The sequence below is a fragment of the Rhinolophus sinicus genome, linkage group LG09 (genome assembly GCF_036562045.2).
Source record: "Rhinolophus sinicus isolate RSC01 linkage group LG09, ASM3656204v1, whole genome shotgun sequence".
Classification (NCBI taxonomy): domain Eukaryota; kingdom Metazoa; phylum Chordata; class Mammalia; order Chiroptera; family Rhinolophidae; genus Rhinolophus; species Rhinolophus sinicus.
In genome coordinates, this window is record NC_133758.1 from 91,251,340 (window position 1) to 91,279,258 (window position 27,919).

The window sequence follows — 27,919 nt, forward strand, 5'->3', positions numbered from 1 at the left end:
CAGTTACTTTCTGTTAACCAAAGCTGGGAAGTGAAAGTCTTCATCTAAGCACATTTTACCTTTAAATGTACCCCCTTCCCCAATTTCATTTTTTCTCATCTCCCCAGTGAAGTATAAAACTGGAAAAGAGAATTCAAATTTAACTAAAAGACTGGCAGTTTTCTGAACACTGAAGGGTTATTTGGAGTTCTATTAATTTATTCATTTCCTAGACATGAACTATTTGGTATTATAGAGCTATTTTATGGGATACTTAAGTGGCTTTAATATGAAACATGGGCCTTTTACTTTTGAATCCTTCTTAGCATAGATTGAAACCTTTTTATATTTGCATAGATTATTTCTTTTTTAAGGTATATAGTAGGATTTTCAGTGCTTTAACTGGCAGATCTCAATTTATAAAATTGAGAATTATATTATTTTGGAATTTTAAAGAAACACGATGGTCATATAAATACATGATTTTCAAAATGTGCTCCATGAAACGTGAGAAATTATTTGATGTAACCTCGAGTCATCTTCAACAGGTTGTGTGAAAAGGTGAGGGCCAGCATGTAGGGTTGGGCTGTAGGGTTCCCCAACCCTACCCCACAGCCCTCCTCCCTCATTGCTGCCTCTATAAGAAAAGTTCCATTATTATTATTTATTGTATGCATGTTGAGATTATGCATAAGATTTTGTCTGACAAAAGGCTTCTGCTGCTGAAAGGTGAAAACCACTAAACTAGGCCAATAGATTCACTGTATGGATGAAAAAAACAACAACAGGTGACAAGAAGGGGAAGTGATTGCCAAATTGGTATTTTGAATGAATAACAAAAGCCATTGTGAACTTCAGATTCCAGTTCTGACTTTTTACCTTCATGATTTACCCTAGATTTTAGAACTCAAGACTTAGATACTCCTATACAAATTGATTAATCTACAAAGAATGAAATACGAAGAATGTGTTTATCATTTAATTTAGACATTTAAGTTTGTTTAACTAGCAAGATGCTTACAATTTGATAATGTTAATTCCATTACAAATGGAATAATGGAGGTGTAAATAGAAAAGGGATTGACTGAGAATATTTTGCTAACTAATCATTATTGTGTGAAAATAAGAATTGGATATTTGGCATACCCGTATCATTACCTTGTGAAATTTGTATGTGAAGAGTTATAAGGAAGTTAAAATACAGTTAGAGAAACAGTCTTTCCAGAGGGCTGATGTCAAAATTTTATGAGCTAAGAAAGTAAGTTTGTTACATCTGCCCATGTATAATACCTGATATTTTAATCTTATTTTTAATTTGTCAAAGGGAAATACATATTTATAAATCTATTCATGCTCTCTTAGAGATTTTGTAAATATTCAATTTGGGAATCACAGAACCTAGGACTGTTCTCAATAAGGGAACATAGTAATATATATAAAATTTTAGAATTCATTCCATACATATCTTAGATATTCATTCCTTTCCCCACTGTTCTTGAACAAAATAGTAATCCTTATTTACCACCCTAAATAGAATATAAAGATATGTTTATGTTGGACCATTAAGTTAGAAATAATAGCTATATGCCATATGTCTAAATTTCAAAATGAACTGAGTCTAAATCTCAGATATAATTCCTGCAAACTTTTTTTGATATTTTGTTGTTTTCCATTCTTTGCTATTAATTATGAAATTAGACAGATGAATTAGACTAGGACTATTAAGAAGTTAATTTTTTATCCTCAAAGTAAAAATGAAAAAAAATTATGACAAATTATAAATTTGTCACTTAAAAATATTTAATTGTACTTTTTAGATTGGTTGTACTACTATTAGTGCTTTAATTAACTGATGAAACAATATTTTATTACATAAATCTGAATATACAAAATGTGAATTGACTTCAAGTCTGCATGTTATTGCTGAGTAAGGAAAACATACATACCAAAAACAAAACCCCCCAAACTATGAACCAAACCTATACAAAACTAGTGAACTATTAAGTTTGAAAATTATCCTAGATAAGAGATGGTGAAGATATGAAACTTTTATACACCAAATTTACCAAGCACTCCAGGCTTACTTTCAAGTTTATTCAAAAATTAAAGTGAATGATGGTTACTTTGAAAATGACTTATGGTTTATGACATCAAATTAAGGAGAGTTTCCGTCTTACTCTCAGAAACAGCACACACGTTTCTCACATCATGCTTATCGCTATTTCAATTAGTTTACCGAATGATGGTTTGCCAAATATCTGTTTATCACATTTGACTGACTCTGTGGCTCCTTCAGGAGAGAGCATTGCCTTTCTTCTGCAATATTTCGTTTGATCGTGTCTTTTAATTTTCATGGCTGGCTTTTGAATGAACTTCCTTAATCATTTTGTTTAGAAAAGAGAGAACTTAGTTTGTAGATCTTACTGTCCAAGACATTACATGGCTGATGTCAAGGCAAGCAGAAAGAAAGAGAGTTCAATAAAACTTCTACACTATTTTATATACATTGATAATGAGTAAGCATTTCTAAAGTTTACTCAGATAACCACGGAAGCATACATTGTAAATACAAATACAATTCAAATTCCATTCCAAAAATATTATCATAGATTCCTGTTAACCAGCTACTCATAGATAACACTGTTGCGTTTACTTCATTCCCTATATATTTACACTGAGAACCAGAAGATTGGCTATCCTGAGAAAATTCCATAGAGATCTATAAAAATATGGACTGGACTAAAGAAAGATAAAATATATGAGGACACTAGTGAAAGTAGAGATGGCAAAATAATCACAAGGGAACATAAAGAAAACTCATTCATTTTGCAGGCTTTAAATGCTGTCTTATCTTTTCATTGCACCTTGGGTATTACACACGTGTCCAATTAACAGACCTCTTGAAAAATCAGATCTTTACCACTGTATACTGATGAAGGGCTGTCTACTTCTTTCCTCCAAGCAATCTTAAAATAATCACACGTTGAACAGAAGGGAGACCATATCTAAAATTGCTCTTGACAGCTAAGAATTGTTAGCCTATTTAGCTACCAGGTTTCAAGGAGTACAAATGTTGCAAAGGGCAATTTGAAAGCACAATCTGCAAACCCTATCAAGGAAAACATGAAGTCCTCTCCCAAGCACAATATGAAACTGCGATATTGAACTTATATGTCTGTATAAATGTTAAATTGTAGCCCATTTTATATTAGCAAGAGTGTGAAGTGGTGGTGCTGGAAAGGTGGCATATGTGTGTGTCTGGGGGTGGGGGATGTTTCCTTTTTAACGAGAATAGAAAGGATTTCCACTGGTTTGAAACTTGCTTCATTTAGTATTCTTTTTCATGATTACATAAAGGGAACTTGAAATCTAATTGTGCAAAACAAAGGACAGGCAGCTTTCTACTTAAGGCCTTGGATAATACCCCATTATGAATGGAAATGTATTCCTGCATACAGATTTGTAGGTTTGTGTTCATTCAGTATCATGCAAAACATTTCTAGGCTGCGGGTCAAGAAATATATGTAGGACACTTAACTTGACAGGTTTTATGTAAATTGAGAAAAATACTGGATGTCTTATTCCACTAAAAAGAAGTTAAAACAACTGTTTACCCAAATTATTCGTGTAATTGACAGGCTCACAATAGAAATATTTTCACTTGAAATTGAGGCAAAATGATACAAAATTGTTAAAACAACTTTAAACAAGTGCTACTTGGCTTAGGCTTTGATAGGTTAATGCTTTAAATATAATTCTTAACTAACTTTCCAAAAATGTTGATTAAAAATGATTTTGTTTATTCCTGCTAAAAAGGGTTTTATAATATCCCTATTGTCTTCATGTCATTCACCGCTCTCTCTTTATTTCATTCTATAAAAGACAGGCCTTTAATTTTAAAATTAGTATTTTGCCCACCACATTCAACACTGATGTCTTCTAATACCACTTTTTATATGTCAAGGGCACAAGAACAATATAAGGTTGAGTCTATAAAAGGCCACATTATTCACAGGTGGCTAGCAACTGTTCCAAAGAGCCTTGTAAAAGATAAACACTATAAAAGGAGCATGAGAAAATTATGCAAACTACTTTCTGATCTTGTTTGCTATAAAATTCTCAGATGAGCCAGTTTCTTGTTAGACTAAATATGATTGCATCCTTCAGATGAGACAGTGCATTTTCCCTCATGGATCTGGTTACGGAACAGCGTGTTCCAGTTTGCCCAGATCGAGGAAAGCACAAGCAGTTTAGGAATATACTAAATTCTGTCTCTTGAATGCTGCATAGTAGACTACCATGTTTCCCCGAAAATAAGGCCTCACTGGACCATCAGCTCTAATGCGTCTTTTGGAGCAAAAATTAACATCAGGCCCGGTCTTATTTTACTATAAGACCGGGTCTTATATACAATACTACACTATACTATACTATACTATACTATACTATACTATACTATCGGATCTTTATAATATAATATAATATAATATAATATAATATAATATAATATAATATAATACCAGGTCTTATAATAATTTTTGCTCCAAAAGATGTATTAGAGCTGATGGTCTGGTTAGGTGTTATTTTCGGGGAAACACGGTATTTAAAATTCATAACTCACAGAGTTAAAAAAAATCTGTTTTTACTCAAGTAAATCAGTGCAAAAAAAAATTAGAAATTACTGCTAGTAGGAAAGAAAATTCCTCGTCAATCCCATAAACTAGAGGTAAGCAGTCTTCATATTTTGCTGTCATCCTATTAGGCAATTAAAATACATATTTATATAAATTTGGGACTGTGCTTTAAATTGTTTTATAATCTGCTTTTCTACTTTACAATATGCTATAAAAGTAATTCAATTTTAATAAATGTGGGGGATTCAGATAAACACACACACAAACACGCACACATACACACACAGGTTGATCTTATTAGACAATTACTTAATCTCATTTGTTTTTAATATTGACACAATTAGATCTACACAATGGTTCCATAGTATGTTGTATAAATTTATCATGATTTATCTAATTTGTACTGTATTTGTGAAAATTTACATCTTCTTTCTAATTGTTTACAATATTATAAAGAATGCTACAATGAACATCCATTGTTACATACTGGTCAAGTAGTTTAGTCAAACATTTTGCAAATTTTAAAGCTTTTGATATAGACAGTATTGCAAAAATGCCCACCAAAATGTACCAGATTGCCCTACCACCAGCAATTTATTAGTATCTATTTTTTCCTCATATGCACAGACTGTTATTTGTGCAGGTTTGGGCTTCTACTAGGGGAACTTTATGTGCTTATTTCTTCATAAGATCCATCCTTTGGCTGTTTTGTCTCTAAAGATAGTCTTTATTCTTTTAAATACAATCCTTTGTGTACTGTGGTCTCCAGAAAGATCTCAAAGCTTCTGGAGAACTGATAATATCTTTTTTTTTCAGCACTAAAACATAATTCTTGACTATTTTATCTTCATCTGGTCATTTAAAAGGACTTTTGCTGTGGATAGAAGCAAACATGTGGACTTATATGTCTGTCTTGAAATACTTTCAGAGATTATTTGAGTTGCCTGGTACATTATGCCATTCAATATCGAACTAATTATTTTAATTATAAATATGCACTCTGTCTAGGACACCCCTTTGTATAGATTTATGAACACAAAAACAATTAAAGTTTGAATATTTAAAGATAGTTTATCATTTCTTTTTAAAGAAAAACAAAAGGGGAGCTCATAGCTTCTTGACTTGAGTTTTAATTTAATGAAATTTAATTTAAAATATAATTCTCAAATGACAAATCACTTTGGTAGATAAGGCAAGATCACTGTGAAGTCAAGCTGAGCTTTCATCTTCAACAAGTAATTAAACTTTAAAGAAAATTATGTGAAGAATATCAAATTAAATGTACAAAATTAGGACAAGCTCTTTAAATCTGAATGAGGAATCAGCGACTACGATAGCTGATTTTACAGTTGCCAAATATAGTAATCAATTTTCAGACCCTATCATGTTTGATCTCTCTTAAGAAAATTACTTAACCTCTTTGGATCCTGGTTTCTCCCGTTTGTAAAATATAATACAAAACATGTCATTAACTTTTATCGTCTCATAGTACTATCTAAACCATAAGCTAAGTATCAATATTATGAAGTGTGGGAGTACAAAAAATTAATTTCCTTCCACATTCTAAGTTATTCTAGCTGGGCTAATAATCACGTTAACATGAGGCAAAAGAACAGAAATTGTCCAAAATTTATTACAGATGTATAATTAGGGGTGTCATACGATATGGGACCAAAGACTCATTGGACAGTCATGGACAGTCAAGGTTTGTATGCCATTTTGGACAAAGGAAAAAGAGGGCATGGGTCAGGGATTTCAAAGGGAAAGTAGGTAATTCACAAATAGATGAGAAAGAGCAAACGTGTGATAAACAAATTCGTGCTGAGCAACTCACAAATAGTGGGACACAGAGGGGAACCTAGCAAACAGATTTTTTGCTGGGATCCTCCCTGTTTGCACATTTAATTCATATATGCTAAGGTGAATATATTAAGGTTCCCTTCCTGATGTATACACTACCTCTTAGGACACCATAGTAAGTCAGGATCTGGTGTGTGTGTGTGTGTGTGTGTGTGTGTGTGTGTGTGTGTGAGAGAGAGAGAGAGAGAGAGAGAGAGAGAGAGAGAGAGAGAGAGAGAGATGCTTTTCCTTTCCCCTAAAGGTGAATATTTCTCTGTTGCAGAAAGCATGGCCTTGATTCTAAATCCTACCTGTCTATGCTGCAATTCTCTTATTAGGGCTAATTAGAGATTCCACATAGCCATTTTCTCTATCAGAAACCTTTGTAATAACATCGGATCTTCTGGGCCGTTGTGACCTGAGTAATTTAGCAGCTTGCACCACAGCCTGGACCTGCTGGAGAGGTCTCTACTGTAGGATCCATTTATACCTGGCAGTCTTCCACATCAAGCAATAAATAGACAGTGGTAATATTTCCAAGTGGGATGTGTGCTGCTTTCAGAATGCACAGAGGCTGTGGTAGCCAGCCTCCAAGACAGTCCTAGTGGTCGTTGCTTCTTGGTATTCATGCCTGTCTACAGTTCCCTCTAACACTGAGTAGAGTTGACCTGTAAAACTACTAGGATATTGTAGAATTATTGGCATGTAATGTATAAGTCTGGATTCAAAAAAGATAGCGTGACTTCTGACTTGCCCTATCTTGGTTAATTCATTCTGGAAGAAATTAGCTGTGATATCATGAGGATATTCAAGCAGCCTTTTGAAAAAGGACTGAGCTGTCCTGCCAACAACCACGTGAGTGACCCATGATTTCCTTGGAAGCAGATCCTTCAGCACCAGTCAAGCCTTCAGATGACTGCAGACATGGCCAATGCCTGGACCATAACTTCATGAGAGCCCTGAGTCAGAACTACCCAGCTAAACTGCTTCCAAATTTCTGATACACAGAAAATGTGAGATAATAAGTATTTATTGATTGTAATATGCTACATTTTGAGAAAAGTTGTTATACAGCAATAGATACCCAACACAGCACCTGGAAAACAATGCTGCCATAACCAGAAGTCAAAAATATGGGAGTGGTATACCTGAACTGGGCAGTAGGCAGAAGCTGGAAGGACAATGAGGAAAGTATTCGTAAAAGCCAAAGGTGCTTTGAAAAGACTGTTAGAAGAAGCCTAATGATGGCTGCCAGCCAGTAAGGACTTAAAAAGTAGTGAGGAGAATGTTATTGGAAACTTGGGGAAAGGAGATTCTTGTTACATCACGGCAGATAGTTCAACAATACTGTCACCTACAGTCATGTGTAAAATAGAAAATATACCTAATGGACTGGGAGATTGAACTAAGATTTCCAAGCAGTGTGTCGAGGGTGCCACCTGGTCTTTCCTATTAGGGTATTTCGAATATTTGCCACTTCTTACTCACCAAATCCAGCTAGCATATGTCCTGAATACAGTGGACCAGTGTGATGCTCTGAGGATGTCAAGACAACCAAGGTCCCTGTTAACTATAGAAGGCAGACGTATTCACCTGGCCCCGTGGTGAGGGAGGGAATGTGTCTAGGTCTACATTCTCCAGTAAAAGCGAACAGTTTTTGATCCTTTTTACTAATGGGAATTGAGAAAAAAATAATTTTGCTAGAGCAGTGTGCCAAACACTGTTTTGATTTGTTCTAGCTTAATACCAGCTCTTTGATAACAGCTGCGGTTGGATCTAACACTTGGTTACGTTTACAGCAGCTGGCTGTCATCTTCCATGATCCATCCAGTTCTTACTTTGTTCAGGGACAATACCTGAATATGATGTAGACCAGTTCTCCCGCCATCTTCTGAATGTGTGATGTGGCACTAACTTTGGAATTCCTCCAAGGATGTTATGCTAGAGGATAACACAAAATGCTTCACTTACTATTTACAATTCATCCCAATTTATCAAAAAGGTAGGAGTCTTAGTAACTCAATAGTAAGCTACCATACGTCAGCCTAGAAGATGAGAAAGCAAAGCATTTATCCACTTGCCCCTATTCATCACTGGTCAAGAATAAACCCATGACCATTCACATTAACTCCCTCACAATTTCAAGGTGTGTGTGCGTGAGTGCTGAGTGAATTTCTATAGGAGTCTTGCACTTCCATGTCAGAGAAGCTCCGGGAAAATAGGCTGTTCAGTCTGTGGTAAGTTGCAGTCAGTTTGCACCTGTGTGAATCTGGTTAAATGTGTAAAAAACTGGGAGTCACAGAAGTGACTGGAGGTGAAGGTGGAGCCAAGAGAATCTGAAATGACCAATTAGTGGCATCACATGCCTAGCAATTGGTGAAGGATTTTGTTTGTTTGGGTTTGTGTTTCTTCTAAAAATGTCAAACCAAAGGAATCTCTTTTTCTATGAACAATATACCTTTAAGACACAATTGCTAAAGGCTGAAGATGTCTGATTTTTTATCACATTTATTTATTCATTCGACAGATATTTCGTGTGAGCCTACAAAGTGCTAGTGCTGTGATAGGCAAGCAAAATAGATACATATTAAGATAAGAAAGCACTTCAAAGGTGAAAACAACCCAAACATCCATTAATGGAGAGACAGATAAACAAAGTGTGGTATATACATACAATGGAATGCTATTCAGCCTTAAAAAAGAATGAAATTCTGAAACATGCTACAACACAGACAAGCCTTGAAAGTGAGATTAGCTAGACACAAAAGGACAAGAATTATATGATCCTCCTTAAATGAGGTACCTAGCATAGCCAAATTCATAGAAACAGGAGGTACAAAGTTACCAGGGGCTGAGAGGGGGTGGGGGAGCAGTGAAAAGCTCTTGTTTGGTGGGGACAGAGTTTCAGCTTGAAATGATGAAAAATTCTGGAGATGGATACTGGTGATGTTGCACAACAATGTGAATATACTCAGTGGCAATGAATTGTTCACTTGGAAATGGTAAAATGGCAAATTTTATGTTATATATATTTATCACAACAAAAAAATAATACTACAACAAATTTTAGCCAACACTTTTTATATTCACATCTATAATCCTCTGAAACATAGGGGACCTTTCTGGATATAACAACATGGTGCCAAGGTTCTAGAAAGCTACTGCAAAATTCAAAGACTTGGAGAATTCTTAACTTCCTTAGACCTAGAAGCAATTTATTTAAAGCCTTCAAGCAAAGAGGGAAGGGCCAATTATGGATCTGATAGACTTTTCTTTGTCTTATTAAACGCTGAAAAAAAGAAAAAAAAGAGTAGCTCAGAGATGCCACCATTATCATCTTAGGTAGAGTGTCTAGCATATTAAATAAGTAGTTCTCATTCAAAATAATATATGCCATGTTCTTTTGCTGATGAGGTTATACAGTTAATTGCATACCTCAATAATTACAACATAGTTTTAGCCAATAATTTCAAATTGTGCATACAATCTTCACAAAATGAAAAATAAAAATGAAGTGAAAATAACCACCTTTTGATGTCTGTGCTGTTTTTATTACACATCTAGAAACATATATTATTCTATGATTCTTTAGGAGTTTTTTTTAACCCATATTCTGGTTAACAAATATATACATATCTGTTTTTATAATAAAGCTCATTTTTAGGTACAGAGTATATTTTAGTATTCCCTTGCATACAATAAACCACTCCTCTCAAACAGGACCCAAGTAGATTTTCCCCCATAATATTATACAACAATGAATAAACTTAGAAAAAACATTAATTTCTTAATTTCTGGCACTAGGGTAGGACTGCCTTCATCACAAGCAATTATTAAGGATGATGATAATTCAGTTTTTATCTTCTTTCTTAAATAGTCTACTGCTCTACACTTAATAAACTGAGAAATATGACTTCTTTACAAGAGACCATAAAGCCTTCCTTCATGGTAACTTTAATCAATGACCATGTGCATTGCTGTATATTTTTATAATCTCATATAATTTCTATCCCACAAAATGCTGTACTGTAATTTTATAGTCAAAAAAGTAAGCAATTCAAGTACCTGAAATAGATTTCCAACATAATTGGTATGTATATGGATGTAAATATAAAAAAACATAAATATACTTTTAAATACAAATGACTTTTGCTACTAAAATATTTTATCTGAAAATAAATACTTTATCTGAAGCCAAGTAAATCCTTACAAATCCCACGTGTTTAAGGAACTTCAGTGTATGGTTTAGGGTAGTATTTTGTAATATTAGTGACTTGAAAATATCTATTAGACCTTTGATTATTATTTCCATAATTGGTAAAAGTCAAATAAGTTCTGTAAAGTTAAGCATGAGCTCAAAATTAGAAGATGCTAGAAAAAAAATAATCAGTAGGTAATCAGTAAAAGATTTGAATATAAATGCTTCAATTTCTCAAAAGTGAATTGAGAAACATCTTAATTTTTCAATTGTATCTTTCCAACTTTGATAATAAAATGTAACCCACAAACATGCACAGATTTCTTAAGGATTAGATTAGTTCATCACTTTTTTTTTGTACAATAATTTTAGTTTGGAAAATATGGCATGTGTAAGAAAGCCCTAAATTAAGTTATAAAATGCAAAGCCATAGCTGTATTTGATCAATATTGAGTATTTCTAATTCTAATGAAAAGATATGAACTCTATTAATAAAATCAGATAATTGGTTTTATATTCAAAGAAATATCACCAATAAAGCAGTGTTGAAGATGCATATAATTCTGTTAATTGTTCTTTAATTAAATTATGGACACTATAACTAAGAACATTTTCTTTTAGCCTGAAATATTAGGATCTATACAAAATTAGGAAATTGGAAATAAATACCCATGTTTTAATTTTTATTTCTATGCATACTTTCTTTGTATTTGAGTATAAATTTCTCCTGGGATATTAAATTTCTAAAGCTAACAAATTCCACAAGTGTTAAATAGCCATAATTTTAAAATCATATAATATTAATACCAGTTTATGAGACCAATCTATACTTTAAGACAGTAGTCTTTGTGAAGACACATGTACATGTAATATTTCTTTTGTTTGATTAAAAATCACAGTAAGGCTGAATTTCTTAAACACATTATATATAACAACTGAATACTATTAACTCAGGGCATTAATACACATGGGTTCACTGAGTAATTGGTTCCAAGAGTATGATATTATTAGAATCAACTAAGGGAGATAGTTAGATGAGGAATAAGGGAGCTGACAATTGTACATTCACAGAGATTGTAAAATTTAAAACTGAAGGACACTGTAATGATAAGTAGTGTAACATTTTAGAGCCAAGATCTTAAGACCATCAGAAATTAAACGCAGGTTATACAGTCATCCAAACCAGGGTCTGAACCCAGGTGTCCTGACTTTCAAGCTCAGTACTTTCACATTCTACCTTAGGAGATTTAATTCAGATAAAAGCTCACAGTGGAACTCTATTTCTCAAACTCTAGTTAGCACATTATCAAAATTATCTTAGTCTCCATAAAAAAAATTCACTGTCACAAACGAAAATTATCTTTATCTTAGAATCTGTGATTTGGAAGGATCCAAGTGATCCTGAAATACCATCTTTCTTAATCTGACATTCTTTCAGCCTCAGATGGAACAATTCTGGTGACAAAAACTCACTGTTAAGCAAAGTTGCCCAGGCTGTTGATGGACAGCTTTATTTATTTATTATTTCTTTCCAATAGTCCTATAAAATCTTCCTCTCTACAAATTCTATTCTAACCTCTTTCTGACAGCTTTTCAAATATTTTAAAATTCCACACTAACAAATCTCTTTTTTTTCCCTCTTATTCCCAATAAGACTCCTGGTCCGATCATTAGACTTGTTGCTTTCCTGTGGCACTGTTAGGTGGTTCAATAATATCATAGAGAAATCTGGGAACTAGTAGAGAAAAAATAATGGAGTAGACAAATAAACTGCCTGACCACATCCACATACTTTTATTCTTATTAAGATAAAAAAAGGCAAATAACCTCATATCCATTTCAATGGGATGAGTCTCACCCCAGGTCTCTAAATACTGTGTTAACTCGTCTCACACAAATTCTGATGAGATTCAGACTTCCTTGATTTACACTATGCTGTGTAATGAATTTACTCACTATGGTCATTCTTTTGGTAATTGCTGGGCTAACTTAGCCCCATAAGGACAAAGGCACAAGTTGAAAATTCTGTGCCTAAACATCTATTTCTACAATGAATCCTTATTCAGAGGCTGACTTGAGGAGCTGTGTCCGTTTCACCTCTGAGCTGTTCCACGTTACTTAATCTGCAACCTTCAGTGACCCAAATTCTTGAGATGCCATGTATTCAGTTATCACTCCCCAAATCTTTTACTCTCAGAAGGCTGTAATTCTACTGCATAGTCAGAATTGATAACTTTTAGGTGACGTTTGAAGATAAATACCCTCAATATATGTTTGTATGTTCTGACACAGAGTGTATACAATGCTATGAAGGAATAAGAGTGATTACACAGCAAATGCTGTACACATCTATCTGCATCAATTTAGTATTCTTGTGGTGGAAAGAAATGAGAATTTAAATCAAAATCACACTCATAAATTAAATTCTCTTAATAGGGAGCAATTCCAGTGCTAAAAATATTCTGAGCATTTTATATTGAATGTTCATTATTTGCTAGAGTACATAGGGCAGAGGGGCTCACAGACCACAGATGGTCTCCAGGCTAAATAGGACACAACAGCGGGATAGAGGAAACTTGCATTTGAATTACCTAGACTGTGTTTCCTACCAGAATTCAATTTTTATTTTTTTAAAAATTGTCTTATTGTGGTAAGAGCACTTGAGGTCTACGCTAAAATGTTTTAAGTGTATAATATCTTCTTGTTGACTATAGGTACAATGTTGTACAGTAGATCTCTAGAACCTATTCATCTTGCTTACCTGAAACTTTATGCCCATTGGTTAGTAGCTCTCCATTTCTCCCTCCCCCGAGGCCCTGGCAACCACCATTCTACTCTGTTTCTATAAGCTTGACTGTTTTAGATATCTCCATTGTATACCTCATTTTCATTATGCATTCATTGACGGACAGTAAAATAGTTTCTACATATTGCCTATTGTGAATAGTGCTGCCATTTCTCTAAAGAAGACATACAAATGGTCAACAGATATATGAAAAATATGCTTATTTTCACTAATCATTGGGCAAATGCAACCAAAACCAAAATGAGATATCACCTCATACCTGTCAGGATGGCTATTATCTAAAAAACAAGAGAACAAGTGTTGGTGAGAATGTGGAGAAATTGGAACCGCTGTACACTGTTGGTGGGATTCTAAATTGTTCAGCCTCTATGGAAAAGTCTATCAGCTTAAAACTAGAAGTACCTTATGGTTCATCAATCCCACTTCTCAGTATTTATCCAAAAGAACAAAGATTAGGATATCTAGGATATATCAGCGGAATTTATATTTAATAATTATCTTCTGATGTATCCATCTTGGCTCTGGGCTTTGGTTTAAATAACCTGTTTTTCCTAAAACAAGTGTGTCAAGCTGTCTAATGATTTAATATCCATGACCCCATTCATACCAATATCTGGTTAATCGAAACATTCCATTCCATTTAATAAATATTATGTATGCCTAGAATTTTAAATATCCAGATCTCTTTGTCAATCCAAGCAGTCAGAATTATTTCTTTCCTCATTTTCCCATGGACTTCTTGAGTTGAAAAATACCTGAATTTAGAGGTGGGTGAAATTTTATTTCACATTACTGAAAAGTCATTATTGGAAGAGTCAAGTAGTTTTTAATATAGAAAAACAAGGATGAGCATTGTTGTCTTCTTTTTAAAAATATAGCAGAGAGAAAAAAATAACTATTGGTTATTCACAACAAATTCTGAGGTAAGGTCTATGTGACCCAATTGTTAAAACTGCCATGTAAAGACATAGAAACAACTGAAGTCTCCTTTGACTGATGATTGGATAAAGAAGATGTGGTACATATATACAAGGGAATATTACTCACCCATAAAAAAGATGACATACTGAGATTTACAACAACATAGATGGACCTTGAGTTTATCATGCTAAGCAAAATAAGTCAGACAGAAAAAAATCAAGAACCATATCACTTCACTTATATGTGGGATATAAAACTGAAAGCAACAAATGAACAAAGCAAACAAACAAGCAAAAATTCCTAGACACAGACAACAGTTTAGTGGTTACCAGAGGATAAGGGGGGAGGGAGAAATAGAAGAGTGCAAAGGGAGTCAAACATATGCTGATGGAAGGAGAACTGACTCTGGGTGGTGAGCACACAATGTGATATATAGACGATATATAAATGTACACTTGAATCCTATATAATTTTACTAACCAATGTCATCCCAATAAATCTAATAAAAAACAAAACAAAAAAACAACAAAAAAACACTGCCACGTAAATTTCAGTGTTCTGCTGGCATTATTTTCAAGAGTGGAGATGAGGAGACATACACGTTAGCAATGTAGCCTAAATGATATGCTTGAAATCATAGCTCCTTGTTATATGTCATAAGTTAATATTTATGAATACTTATAAATAGTAGAGTGAGTTTTGTGGATTCCAGTCAGAGGGGAACAACAGGTATACTGAGAACCTAAAGAAGGAAGACAGACTCTTACTCGGAAACTCAAAGCTTGATGGAAATAATAAGATTTGAATTGGAGAGGTAGAAATGGAAATCATGGGACTTAATATTGGACAGGTACAAGTATGGGAGCAGAGAATTCCAGGAATAGGGAACAACACAAACAAAAACAGGAAATGCAGACTGTATATATAAATAGGCACACAGAATCCATAGATTATGAAAAGAAAACAGAGTTTGGGCCAGGTTGTGGAAGGCCTTGGAAACTTTCCCATAGGTGAATCCTAGCTCAATATATCTTATAATACTTTACTATAAGTAAATCCTATTTCTCTTTCAATAATGTGCTTATGTGCTTTAATTGTGCTCACTCATTCTCTTCTCATGTGAGTTTAAGAAGATTTCTCACATTACTTGTCTTACATGTTTTAACACATTGTTAAATTGTTTCTCAACTGTTTACCAAGTATTTTGTGTTTGCAAACCTATTTCTCAAATCAGAGTTTAAAGCACTCAGAGGTAGGAGCTTTGTTATGTTCCTTTTGTAGTTCCCACTATGGTGCTAAACTGCCAGTAAAAACTGATATGAGAGTCCTTTTCAGAGTACACTTAAAATATAATTGGTATTTCCCTTTATATATACTTGGTGAGCTACAAGAGATAGTGGAAGATGGCTGTTTCTAGAAATCCTCAAAGGAAAAATTTTGAATTAAAACAACAACAACAAAACATTTGGCATCCTGTATGTATTATCAAGGGGCCAGAAAACAGACTAGCTGGCTATGCAGGTCAAGGTTATACTACACTCAAAAAGTGACAGTAATAAGTGAAGTACTAGATATTGTGGCCACCCTGCCAATATCAACAAGGGACCAGTAGCCTGGGAGTTCGACATTAAAAAAGCATCAATTGCAGGGCTAATTGGTGAGAGAAATGAACTCATAGGTTAAGAAAATTGGTGCCTAAAAACTAACCAAAACTCAATCAGCTGCTCAAGGACATTAGATAATTAAAATGCAAAGTTTGAGATAGAAGCACCCATGACTGTTGAAACTTTAACAATCTTTAATATTTCTATCATTCTGGTTTATTTATTTATTTATTTTTTGAGGTTGCCATCAGGAGGCTGCATGTTTATCAGGTGTATTTCATTTTAGACTTGTTTGTCACTTGCTAATATACTTGTGAAGATGACTGTAAGAAGTGATGGAATTAAAATTATTTTCCCCTTATAGGTCTTCTTTCACTCTGATAGTGTTAATGGTTGACTCATTATTTCGACGGTACTTTCTTCAATGTCACAATGTCTCTCTGAATGTCTGTTACATTTTCATAATTGCTATCGTCCTGAAACACCTTGGTTTCTCCAGTGACAAACAATGCCCCTAAGATTTGAGATTCACAGCTTTCACAAGAAACCTCAATCTCTTAGAGGGTTCTTTAACTCATTTTGCCAGTGGCTAAATTTTTTATTTGTAGATAAGCAGTTTTTCAGAATTTTACATCATATAAAATCCAGTCTTATGTTCTTTGATATTTTACAGTTTTCAATTGACATAATGAATTATAAAGTAGGGGCTTCTGGTGGGGGAATTTCTTTATCTCTGACTTTTCTCTAGCTCCTGTAAAACATGGTAATTGTTGCTTCTCTTGAAAAGAAAATGAGCACATATATGGTGCATTTGACCATATTTTAAGGTTCTTAGCAGAACACAATAGAATGTTATATGCCTAAAACAATAAATGAAAAAAAGTGGAAAAATTATCAGGTACAGGTATATTTCTTTGTACTTAAAATTGTACCTTTTGGAGGTATTTTGAAAAGAAAAATATATGACATATTTTGGGTTTTGAATTTACTCAAATTAAAAAAATAAAAGCCTTTTCATCTATCTCCAGCTCTTCTGGTCATTACCCATGTGTCACTGATTTCCTTATTTTCCTTATTGTATACATGCTTCATCATAAGTAACTTAGATTCCATTTGATTATAGTATTTTATTAATGTGCTTGAAGGCTCTAAAGCAATCTATACTCAGATACGGGATTCTAAAATTGTAAGCCAGTTGTCCACATTTGCCCACCTCTAATCTGGTCTCTGCACCAAGCAGCCAGACAGATCTTTTCAACAAGTGAATCTGTTCATGTCACCTTTTTGCTTTCAGCTCTTTGATGCCTACCCATTGTTCTTAGGTTACAACAAAGCTTGTTAGCACAACCTATAAATTCCACCAGGCTCTGACCTGTACCTCCCTCTCAATATTGTGCTTTAGCCATACTCACATTCTAAACTATTTTCCCTCCAATAGATCTCTATTATAGCACTTAGCATGTTACCATTATTTATGTCTTTCTTCTTTACAGATTGTTAGTAACTTGAAGACAGATACTGTCTTTTTATTTTTCTATCCCCAAAGTTTAGGATAATGCATATCACATATTAATTACTACTACATAAATACTTATTTAATGAATACATTTAAATGAATAAAAATTCTGCTGTTTAATTAGGAAAATATATATATCAGTGTTAACACATTAGTGAGGAGAAACCTCTCTCAATGAGCACAAGATCTTAACTGAGTTATTATAAAATATAAATTTCCACTGAACTCCTATTTAAGAATCTAGACTCGTTCTACTAACGCGTGACCCAGGGACCAGCAATATCAATGATGTTGGGGAGCTTATTAGAAATGCAGAATCTCAGGTCCGACCCAAAACCTACTGACTGAATCAGAATATACATTTTCAAAAGACTCCTAGGTAATTTGTATGTTATTAAAGTTTGAGAAGTACAGATCGTTAATTTACAATGATTTAGAAGAGAGACCTTTATATCAGTTTAGAAGGAGAGGCATATGCTTGCATATGTGAAGAATTAACACAGAGAGAAAGCCAATTTTTCCTAGACAGTATTTTATGAATATATTTATGCTTTCAACCAGAGATAATGAGCAACAATTGTCTGCCAATGACTGGATATACCATGATGTTTAAATGTGATGCGATTATTGCCCTCCTACACTGTTTCACGTATTTGGAAGATTAGCTTACATAAAACCCACAAAAACTATTACATACTTAAAATTAGAGCAAAGGCTAATAGAAAGTTCAGTTAATATAAATCAAATAAAAATTCTAATAAAATAATTTTGCAAGAAAAATGTTTCTAAATTTCATCTCTTATTAAAATCAACTATATCTAAAATAAACATTATAAATAAAAGCAATAATATTGGGCTTTGACTGCTTTTTAAAATTAAACCATATTTTGATGTCAAAAGAGATAAAATATGGTGGCAAAGTAAGAATAGAAGAACAGTTCAACAGAACATAATAAAATATTCAAAACCAAAAAATTAAAGCATATTGTAAGTAAAATATGATAAAAGTGGCATTTTATATTAATAAAAGTACTGAATAAAATAATAATGAATAATATTGAATTCTTGATTAACTCTTTGGCAAAAGAATTTAAATCCCTACCTGGTGACATATACTAATGTAAATTTTGTATGGATAAAAGAACTAAATATAAAAAAGGAAACCTTTATAACCAGAATTAAGAAAAATAGGTGTGAATATATATTTAAAACAAAAAAAGAAGTCTTCTGCTTCACTTGACATACTTCAAACCACTTTTTTCAATGAGAACAATTAGAATAGCTAGTTAAAGGAAAAAAAAAAATCTGTCTGAAGGCATCAGAGACGTATCAATGCAGCAAGAACTTAAGAACCATGATCCCAGACAAAAATAAAGTGTAGAATACATCTGACATGTGTCTCAACTTATACCCTACAAGCATTTTCCATTTCTTAAACTGTGGTCAAGAGGTGAAATAGATGAGCAGAACTTTTAGCCATTTTATACCTGGGAAGAAAATATTATGTCCAGGGTTGACCAGGAAAAAGGAAACAACCTAGCTGTCAGATATGATTTCCAAAATGCTATACTTGTGGATAAAGTGAAAAGAAAAAAGAGGTGAGTTTTTAAGACAGCTGAAATTCAGCTTCTAATCAGCTGAATTCCAGACTAGATGTGATTAATATTTTCCAGAGAATGGAAAAACATGATGATGAATTTTAGCAGAGAGCAGAAATTTACTTTAAAAATAAATTCAAAATCTAGAACTGACAAATACAATAACTGAATTAAGAACTGAATAGATTTTGCAGCAAGAGGACTAGTGAGATAGGAGATGACTGAATTAAAATGTCTAGAATGATGGAAAATGAATAGCTGGAACATAGAAGAAATGTTTAACATTCAAATGAATTAATGGAAGAGAGAAAAAATATCCAAGAAGAAAACATTTAATAAGTAATAAATAAAGATTGAAAAAGTAAATCCAAGTGGATATTGAATTTATAAAACAAAGTTAATATGTCTAGTGCTGTTTACATTTATATGGAATAAAAATACATATTACTAAGAGCATTAACAGTGAAAGATGAGGTAAATGGAGGCAAACAGTTCTAAGGTTATCGAATTTTCTGGGATGAGATAGATTACTAATTTAGAGTTGACTTTAATAAAGATAAGTATAAGCCACAAAAATAATAACCAAAGAATGTACAATTAATGCACTATTAGAGGAGAAATAGTAATAATAAAATAATTAATAAGATAAAGGAGAAAAAAGATATGTAGAAGAAATGAGAAAATAGTAAGATGGTATACTTAAACCAAAATGCATGAATTTACATCAAATGTAAATGAAATAAATACCTCAGGTGAAAGACAAAGGTGGTTAGGTTGGATATATAACCAAAACCCAACTCTTGCGGCTTATAAGAGTAATACCTTAAATATAATGAAATTGAGTGATAGTCAAAAGACTATAGCATACAAACACTACCCAAAAGAAAGCAGGTGAAAATATATGACTATCAGACAAAGCATATTTTAAGAAAAGCATTAAAGACAGGCATATAATAATAATATGAAGAACCAATCCACCAAAACGATAAACCATTTTAAAATTTGTATGTACCTAATAATATTTGGCTTCAAATGTATAAAGTTAAAATTGACAGAAGTAGGAGAAATACACAAACATTTAATTGTAACAAAACACACTATGACACTCCTCTTATTAACTGACAGTAGAATTAGAGATATTGCCACTACCAATTTAGGAGTTTTGAACATGGTTAACAGAATCGCCATAATTGACATACACATACTATTACATTCAGAGCTGCACAATAAATACTGTTTCCTTTGAATGTCCATAAAACATTGACTAAGATTGATCATATGGAAACTTTAAAGCAAGTCTTAACAAATCTCAAAGGATTGATCTCAGACAGTGCATTTTCTCTGACCACAGTGAAGTTAAGCTACAAACCAGTAACAAAAAGATAAACAGAATTTTCTTGAATGCTTGAAAATTAGCAATACGCATGGAAATAACATGAGTCAAAGAAAGAATCACAATGGATATTAAAAACTATTTTGTGTTGAATGAGAATAAAAATGTGACATATCAAAAGTTATGAGATAAAGTTAAACTAATTCTTAGAGAAAATGTATAACTTTAAGTGCTAAAGTTACAAGTTCTTAAGGATAAAAGGTTATGATCTAAGTATTCATCTAAAGAAGTTAGAAAAGAATAATAAGTAAACTCAGGTAAACAAACTCAAAGAAAGAAGAAAGAAGGAAATAATAAGGATAAAAACAGACATTAATAAAATGGAAATCAATTCTTCCACAGCAAAAAGCCATTAAAAAAATAAGACTGATGATATTGATAAACCTCAACCAAGACTTCTGAGTTAAAAAAGATTAGCACTGACAAATGACTAATATTTGGAATAAAAAAAAGAGACATCCTTAGAGATTTTGCAGACATTAAAAAGAAAATAATAATAATAATAAAAATATGACAAATCTTATGCCAAAAAAACTGGAGATTAAATGAAATAAATTCCCAGAAAATCACAAAACTTACCAGAACTGACATAAAGATATATATATTAAAAAAAAATTAAGTATTGCTCTTTCTATTCACTTCATAGTGAAAGCATTCCCACAAAGAAAATTATTGGCCCTGATGACTTCATTGATAAATTCATCCAAACATCTAAGAAAAGAAAATTGTGATAATTTGAACCCTAAAATATTTCAGAACATAGAGAAAAAGGGAGTCATTACAAGCTCCTTTTATAGAGTTATAATAACCTTGATCTCAACACCTGACAAGAACATGAGGAATGAGGAACATTACAGGCCAATACTTTTCATGAACAAAAATGTAAAAAATAACTTTAAAAAATTTACAAAGCAATCCTACAATAAATAAGTCAAAAGGGTAATACATCAAGACCAAATGTAGATTTTTCTAAAATATAAGATTGGTTTTTAATGTTTATAAATCAGTGTAATGAAATGAGAATTCATCAATACATACTGTTAAGTCATGTATTGAAATATGTAAGAATCTCAATTTTGTTGGACAAAAACAACTGGAATGACATTTGCAAAAGGCTAATGGTGTTTTTTTTCCCCTGCTTTGTAAGATAACAGATTTTAATTTCATTTTCCTTTTTGATAATATTTCCCTTCATTTTAAATAATAAATAATGATATTTTTTTCTTTAAAAATAAATGTAACATGCTACAGGAAAAACAGAAATTGTCCTACATTCTGGGCTCTTTTACTTCTATATGCCATTAGGGCTAAGAGCTTCCTTCTTATCCACTCCTTTTATTATATTGGTGCTCTCTGGCCTCACCCTTAGTATAAAATCTTGTTATTCACCTTTTATTGCTTTCAGTCTTCATCATCCACATTCTTTTATGAGAGAGTCAAGATATTTCAAGAAGGCCAAAAAGTTAGCTGTTAGAATAATAAGGTTATCGAAGTACCTTAAAACACATGCACATTGTCCCTATTTATGACAAAATATAATCTATGGAAGTCAGAAGAAGAGTGCAGAGAGTATACTTGGTATTAGATGGATCCGTTTGTGCCGATGCTTGGCTTTTATTTATTATACTTCTTCGGACCACTTAACTTCTGAAAGCATCTATTTCCTCAGTGTAATATAGAGGATAATAATAGAACACACTGCATAGGGATGTTGTATTAAATAGATCACGCACTTTGCATTGTTAATACTGAAAGGGAAAAATCCTAGAATCAGATATCACATTTGCCTCCTTCAGAGATATAGTTTGACATTTAGCAATGAGTGGCAAATAGCCATCGAAACCAGTGTGAGGCTGCATATGGCCTTTAACTGTAATATTTTAAACATGCTTTCTAAGATACTTAAATTACTACCAAGGAAAGTAGTGGAACAGAGTCTCAAGTACATGATGGTAACCGTAAAGTGCTTTTTCTAACCTCTGAATATCGTGCCATTAACAGCATTTACTGAGACCCCAGTTTTCCTTGGAAACTATCCTTTCCTTTAGCCTGTATCCATGGATCACCTTGAGGGCCTCTTATCTCTGTCACATTTTCGTTTTTCTTATCTTCTCTTTCAAGGGTTGAATGGGATCAATAAGAGAGTGTCACTTTCTAATAAGATGGATGCAAATCAAAGAAAAGAAAAAGGGTGACTTAAGTATTAAATTGACAGGTCTGTTACTTGTAGCAGAATTTCACAATTCAGGAGCCATCAATACCAAGTCACAGGTGAAGGAGCACCAAAAGGCTTTGTCTGGGATGTCAAGCAGAGTTTACTTGGCAGCCTCTTGATGGCATAAGCATGTTTAGATTCTAAGTAAAGAGAGGAAAAAATCCCCACTTCTCTCTGCATTTATAAGGTCGTGCAACAAAATTTATTTCTAAGGAAAAAATGCGAATGTCAAAAGAGCCAAGCCTCTGAACTAGTTATTATGATATGACGCCAAAGGATTTTTTAATTTCCACTGAAATTGTTCCTGCCCATTAATGTTAATTACCAATAACTTTCAGACCCTGCCAGCAAGAACAGCTTTGCAGGCATATAAATTCAATAAATATGGTATGAGTAGAACTAATCAGCGGTAAGGTTGAGACCTTAAAACCCCACCAAGGGAAAGAAGGCAAATGCGAGCTAGGTTTCTATTGTGTCCTTAATTGAACCTTTCTTGATCCATCAGCCACATACATCCCCTAGTCAAAAGCTGTTCTCATGCCTTTTCAAAAAAGCTTTCTGCTGTGTGACAATCATAAACCCTCTACAGTATGGAGAGGAGGGGTTTGGAACGCTCATCTACTTTTGTAACCTCTAGATATGAAAGTTCTCTAAGATTGTGAGGCCTAGTGTAAAAAGCGTAGTCTTGAGAATCCTGAAGACTGGAGCCACCCAGCTCACTTTTCAGCTGCAGGAATAGATCTAGGTTTTCTGGAATTTGCAGTTTATACAATTTGGGAACCTGGTCTAAGAAAAAAAAAGGAGTATGAGGCTACAGATACAACATTAGGTCCAAGAGTGAGTTTTTTTATAGAATGAGAAAATAAAGACACACATTGCAAGTGTTTAAAAGACAACAAGAATAAAAATATATGACACATGACATCACCAGAGCTTCTCCCTCCATCCAGGGCTTTATAAGGTGTCTGTGCAAAGGAGACCCTTTATGCTCTTCAAGGTAAATCCTTCTCTAATTGGCCAGTTAAAGGTGACCAGGCTATTTGTTATTGATTCTCAATTCATTATTTGGACTTCAAAAGGTTGTAGGAAATAAATTTTAAAATAATACATTTAGAAAATATCTTGGGAAGTTCATGTAGGTGTTAAATAAATGGCAGGTAATAATATTACTATAATTTAAATTCTGCCTAATACAGAGACAAGTATATATTGGATATTTTTTTTTTTGAATTTTTATTGAATAACATTTTTATGAATTTATTATCAAGGGTCATATAGTAGTACATTTGGCTGTCCAGTGGTAATGAAACTGTTTTTTTTATTCCTTTAAATATTACATGAACTTATAATGCAACATTTTGTTGAAAAATATACTTGAGGCTATGTTTTATAAAATACATGAAAAATAATGCAAAACAAACATTTCTTTTAAAAATATGAAAGTTGACATTCCGTTTATAGACGTGGTTAGCTAATAATGTAGGAAAAAGAGGAATTAAAACATTTGAAATATTAATGGTTGATGCATTTAAATGTTTTTTTTTCTAATTTAGTAGACGTGTATTAAAAGAAGTCAGAAAAACTAAAATGTCTATGCATATTCCATAGAATCTAGATAGCACTGTTATGTGTTTTTCGTTTGTTTGTTTTTAAATCAGGTTTCATATTAAGTGCAAATTTTCTGGACTGGTACAAGTCCATTTATTGTACATTCTAGGAGGCATTATTAGCTTTGTCAACAAACCTCTTTTACATTTTCTTATTAAACCAACATTGGTTCAACCTGCAACAAAACACCTGTGCTCTTTCTTATGCTCCTCTCTCTTCTTAATACTCATTATTAATTGCATACTCTTTTCTATCAAAACCTTAGCCTCCAAATAGGAATAATTATAATAAATACTAAATTAATATTAAAGAGTAGGGCAAAGTGGAGAGAAGAAAAACTTCTTTGCTCTGCAAAGCAATCACCATCGTTGCAGATTATGGCCATATTACAATAAACATACTCCTGTAAAAAAGAGATGTTCCTTTTGGGCCCACAGTTTAAATACCAATAAATGTTAATGGGTAAACAAATATGTTGTGATCAGTACCCTGTCTACACTAATTTACGCAATTGAAAGTAACCTATGGGTCCCATGATTTTTTGATAATTCCCTGTGATTCATTTTAATAAAACTGCATAAAGCAACCTTGAAAAACATGTGAAAGAAACAGCTCCTCTGCTTTATTAAAGACACTTAGAAAAAATTCCCAAGCCATACATTAAATGAAAGTATATGTATTAAGAAAAAACAACATGTGCAATTTCAATATTAATAGCTAAACAGAGGCACACTGTTTTAAAATTGCAAGAGACTTCAGAGACAACTGAGCTCAAATATTTTATTTTGTGTACATAAAAACAAGAATGCTGAGGTGATATTTCCGAGGTCAAGGTGGGAGTCTCATGACAGCAAATGGGGCCAAGAAGCATAGGTCTCTGAAGTCGAGTACATTGCTCTACTCTGGGTATGAAATCTATTATTTTTTTCCCTATAAGAAATGGAAGTTGTGTGGCCAGTTTTCCCAGTGGTTAGAGCACAGTGCTCATAACACCAAGGTCGCTGGTTTGATTCCCACATGGGCCAGTGAGCTGCACCCTCCACATCTAGACTGAAAACAATCACTTGATATGGAGCTGATGGGTCCTGGAAGAACACACTGTTCCACAATATACCCCAATAAAAATTAAAAAAAAGAAAAAGAAAGGAAGAAATGGAAGTATTTTGGTCTTAACCTCACAATACACCAGAATAATTCAACAAGACTAAATGAGTCAAATAAATGGTGAACATGTGTAAGACACAACTAGGAGTTAATAGGCCTGCCCCAAGGAGACTCTTGATGTTGTCAGTAAATATACATCCTAAAATAGATATATGGATGGAGGAAAGTGGGAGTACAAAGCAAGGTGCATGTCATTGAGACTTCTGTCTTGAAAAGTCACAGATTATTTCATTAACGTCAACTGATTTTTTTAGAAGTCAAACAATGAGCCTCGGCTTTACTGGTTTTTATGCATAGAGGGTGTCAGTATGTAGATTTTCCCCACTGTACTGAATTGTTTTTCCAAATCAAACCTAAGTTTCAAAATGTGGGCTGGAGTAGTATTTTTAGATGTGTGATTGCGGGCTAGGTCTAGGGCACAACTCTCAGACTAGAGTCAGGATTTGACATTCTCCCCAGCCAAGCTATTTATCACTTGAGAATTCTCTTTTCCTAACCCACATATCATTATGTATACAGAGGATCTCTGCTACAGAAATGTCCCACATGGAATATGAAAGGGCTGAATAAAGTATGAATTCACTCATATATATAACTCAAATCATTAATTAATTAATTAATTTTGCTGCTAATATGCAGAGGAAACTACCTCACCAGAGGACAGAAAAAGACCTATACCCCTAGCCAACAGGAAATACTTCTTAGTGTGATAGAAAAATAACACTTAAAAAGACAGCTTTCAAAAAATGAATACTTCAAGTACTAATTTAAGATTTATTTTTCTTTCAGTTACTATACTATGTGTAGGGATAATAGAATAAGAGGTATGGCTTGCCACTGGGTAACTACAAAGCAGTGTGAGAGCTCTTTGAAACACTCTGGAAATTTAAGAATGCTGTAATTTAAGACTGCACAGTGTCAAGTGGTCCTAGATAAATGAATGATCGACATCATTAGGGAAATTAGAGAAAGATTAGACCACCTTCATTTTTTGTTTTAATTTCCCTAGTTCTAGATACATCATTATTTTTTACAAAAGTTAAACTTTTGGTGTTTAAAAACTCCCATCTGCAGATTTTATAAATATAAATTACTGCACATTAATTACTCATTCACAAGTCGGTAAGTGGGTTATATCCATAATCTAATGATCTTGCTTCAGAGGCACAATACTTCTAAATTTATTTATTATCAGTGTAGTCCCACAGACATTAGAAAGTAGACATTGTCTCAACAACGTACAGAATCCTTCATCTGAGGGCTCACTGTCCCTAGATTCCTTCTTGGCCTTCCAGACCTTTGTTATTGTATTGGAAGCATATGAGCCATTCCATTCGCAGTGACAACTCTCCCAACCTTTTCATGTCTAGGAAATGTATTTATGTGTGTGTGCGTGTGTGTGTGTGTGTGTGTGTGTGTGTAGGTGCCCATGAACATGTGTGTTACAAATATGAGCAATGTAGGTTGTAATGTGTGACATCAACAGGCATGAAAAAATTTGGGCAGAAAGCACCCCAAGCTGAACAAACAGCATGAGCAGATGCAAAAAGCAGAAAATCTTTGGACTGACATATTTCTGGGAAGTCGAGTTTAACTACAGTGCAGGACTTTGGGAGTGAACATGAGATTGGAAACCTAGTTTTCACCAGATTCTGGAGAGCCTAAGGGGTTTATACTTGAACCTTTAGGTTCTGCGGTTATAGACAATGGAGAGCCACTGCCACCGAGGAATCTTCCATGAGTAGGCAGAAGCTAAGAGCTTAAGGGCTTGTGGCTATGGAATGGGAGACAGACAGATGGTCCAGGCATTCAGCACGGCACAACCTGGGGGCCTGGGTTCTGAATTTTCATATACGTAAAGGAGGAGAATATTTGTGTCCAAGAGTTTGCCTTAGGGCTCTATTAGGCAGCTAAATAAATTGATAAACAAATGCAGCCCAGTGGTATGGATATTAATAAGTTGATATTTTACTTTGATGCTATGCTAATATGTATCTAACAGAGCCCTGCTGGAATCGAACTAACTTTTATCGAAGACATGGTAGTTAAGATACACGTTTCTAGAATTTGGATAGTTTAATAAAGTGATTCAATCGGGTGAAGGGGCCACATATCAAAGCACTGCAGACAGTATTAACTTATTTAGTAAAAGCACAGGACTCGTGTATTTCAAAGTCTATGGTATAAATGTATTATTTACAGAGTTCCGATCCTATCTTTTTGAAGATGCTTTCACAGTATCCATAAACTAAGAAAACTGGGTCTCAATACTCAAACTGCCCCCAAATAGTCCTACGTCTTTACTGCTGTGATGTTAAACTAACACCTTTTGCTCTTGGGTCACATTTTCATAACAGACTGGCAGTCAGCATAACAACTGGTCTTAGATGGTGAGGTTCTCTGACTTCTGTAAAATAATATTTCCTGTAAGACTTAACAAGTTT

At 33.5% G+C, this 27,919-nt stretch overlaps 1 protein-coding gene across 1 annotated transcript in view; it reads right to left on the reverse strand.

Annotated features, from left to right (window-relative positions):
- The window catches only part of THSD7A (thrombospondin type 1 domain containing 7A), a 617,189-nt gene that overhangs the window by 220,836 nt on the left and 368,434 nt on the right, over window positions 1–27,919 (reverse strand). The gene's annotated exons all lie outside the window — the stretch shown is intronic.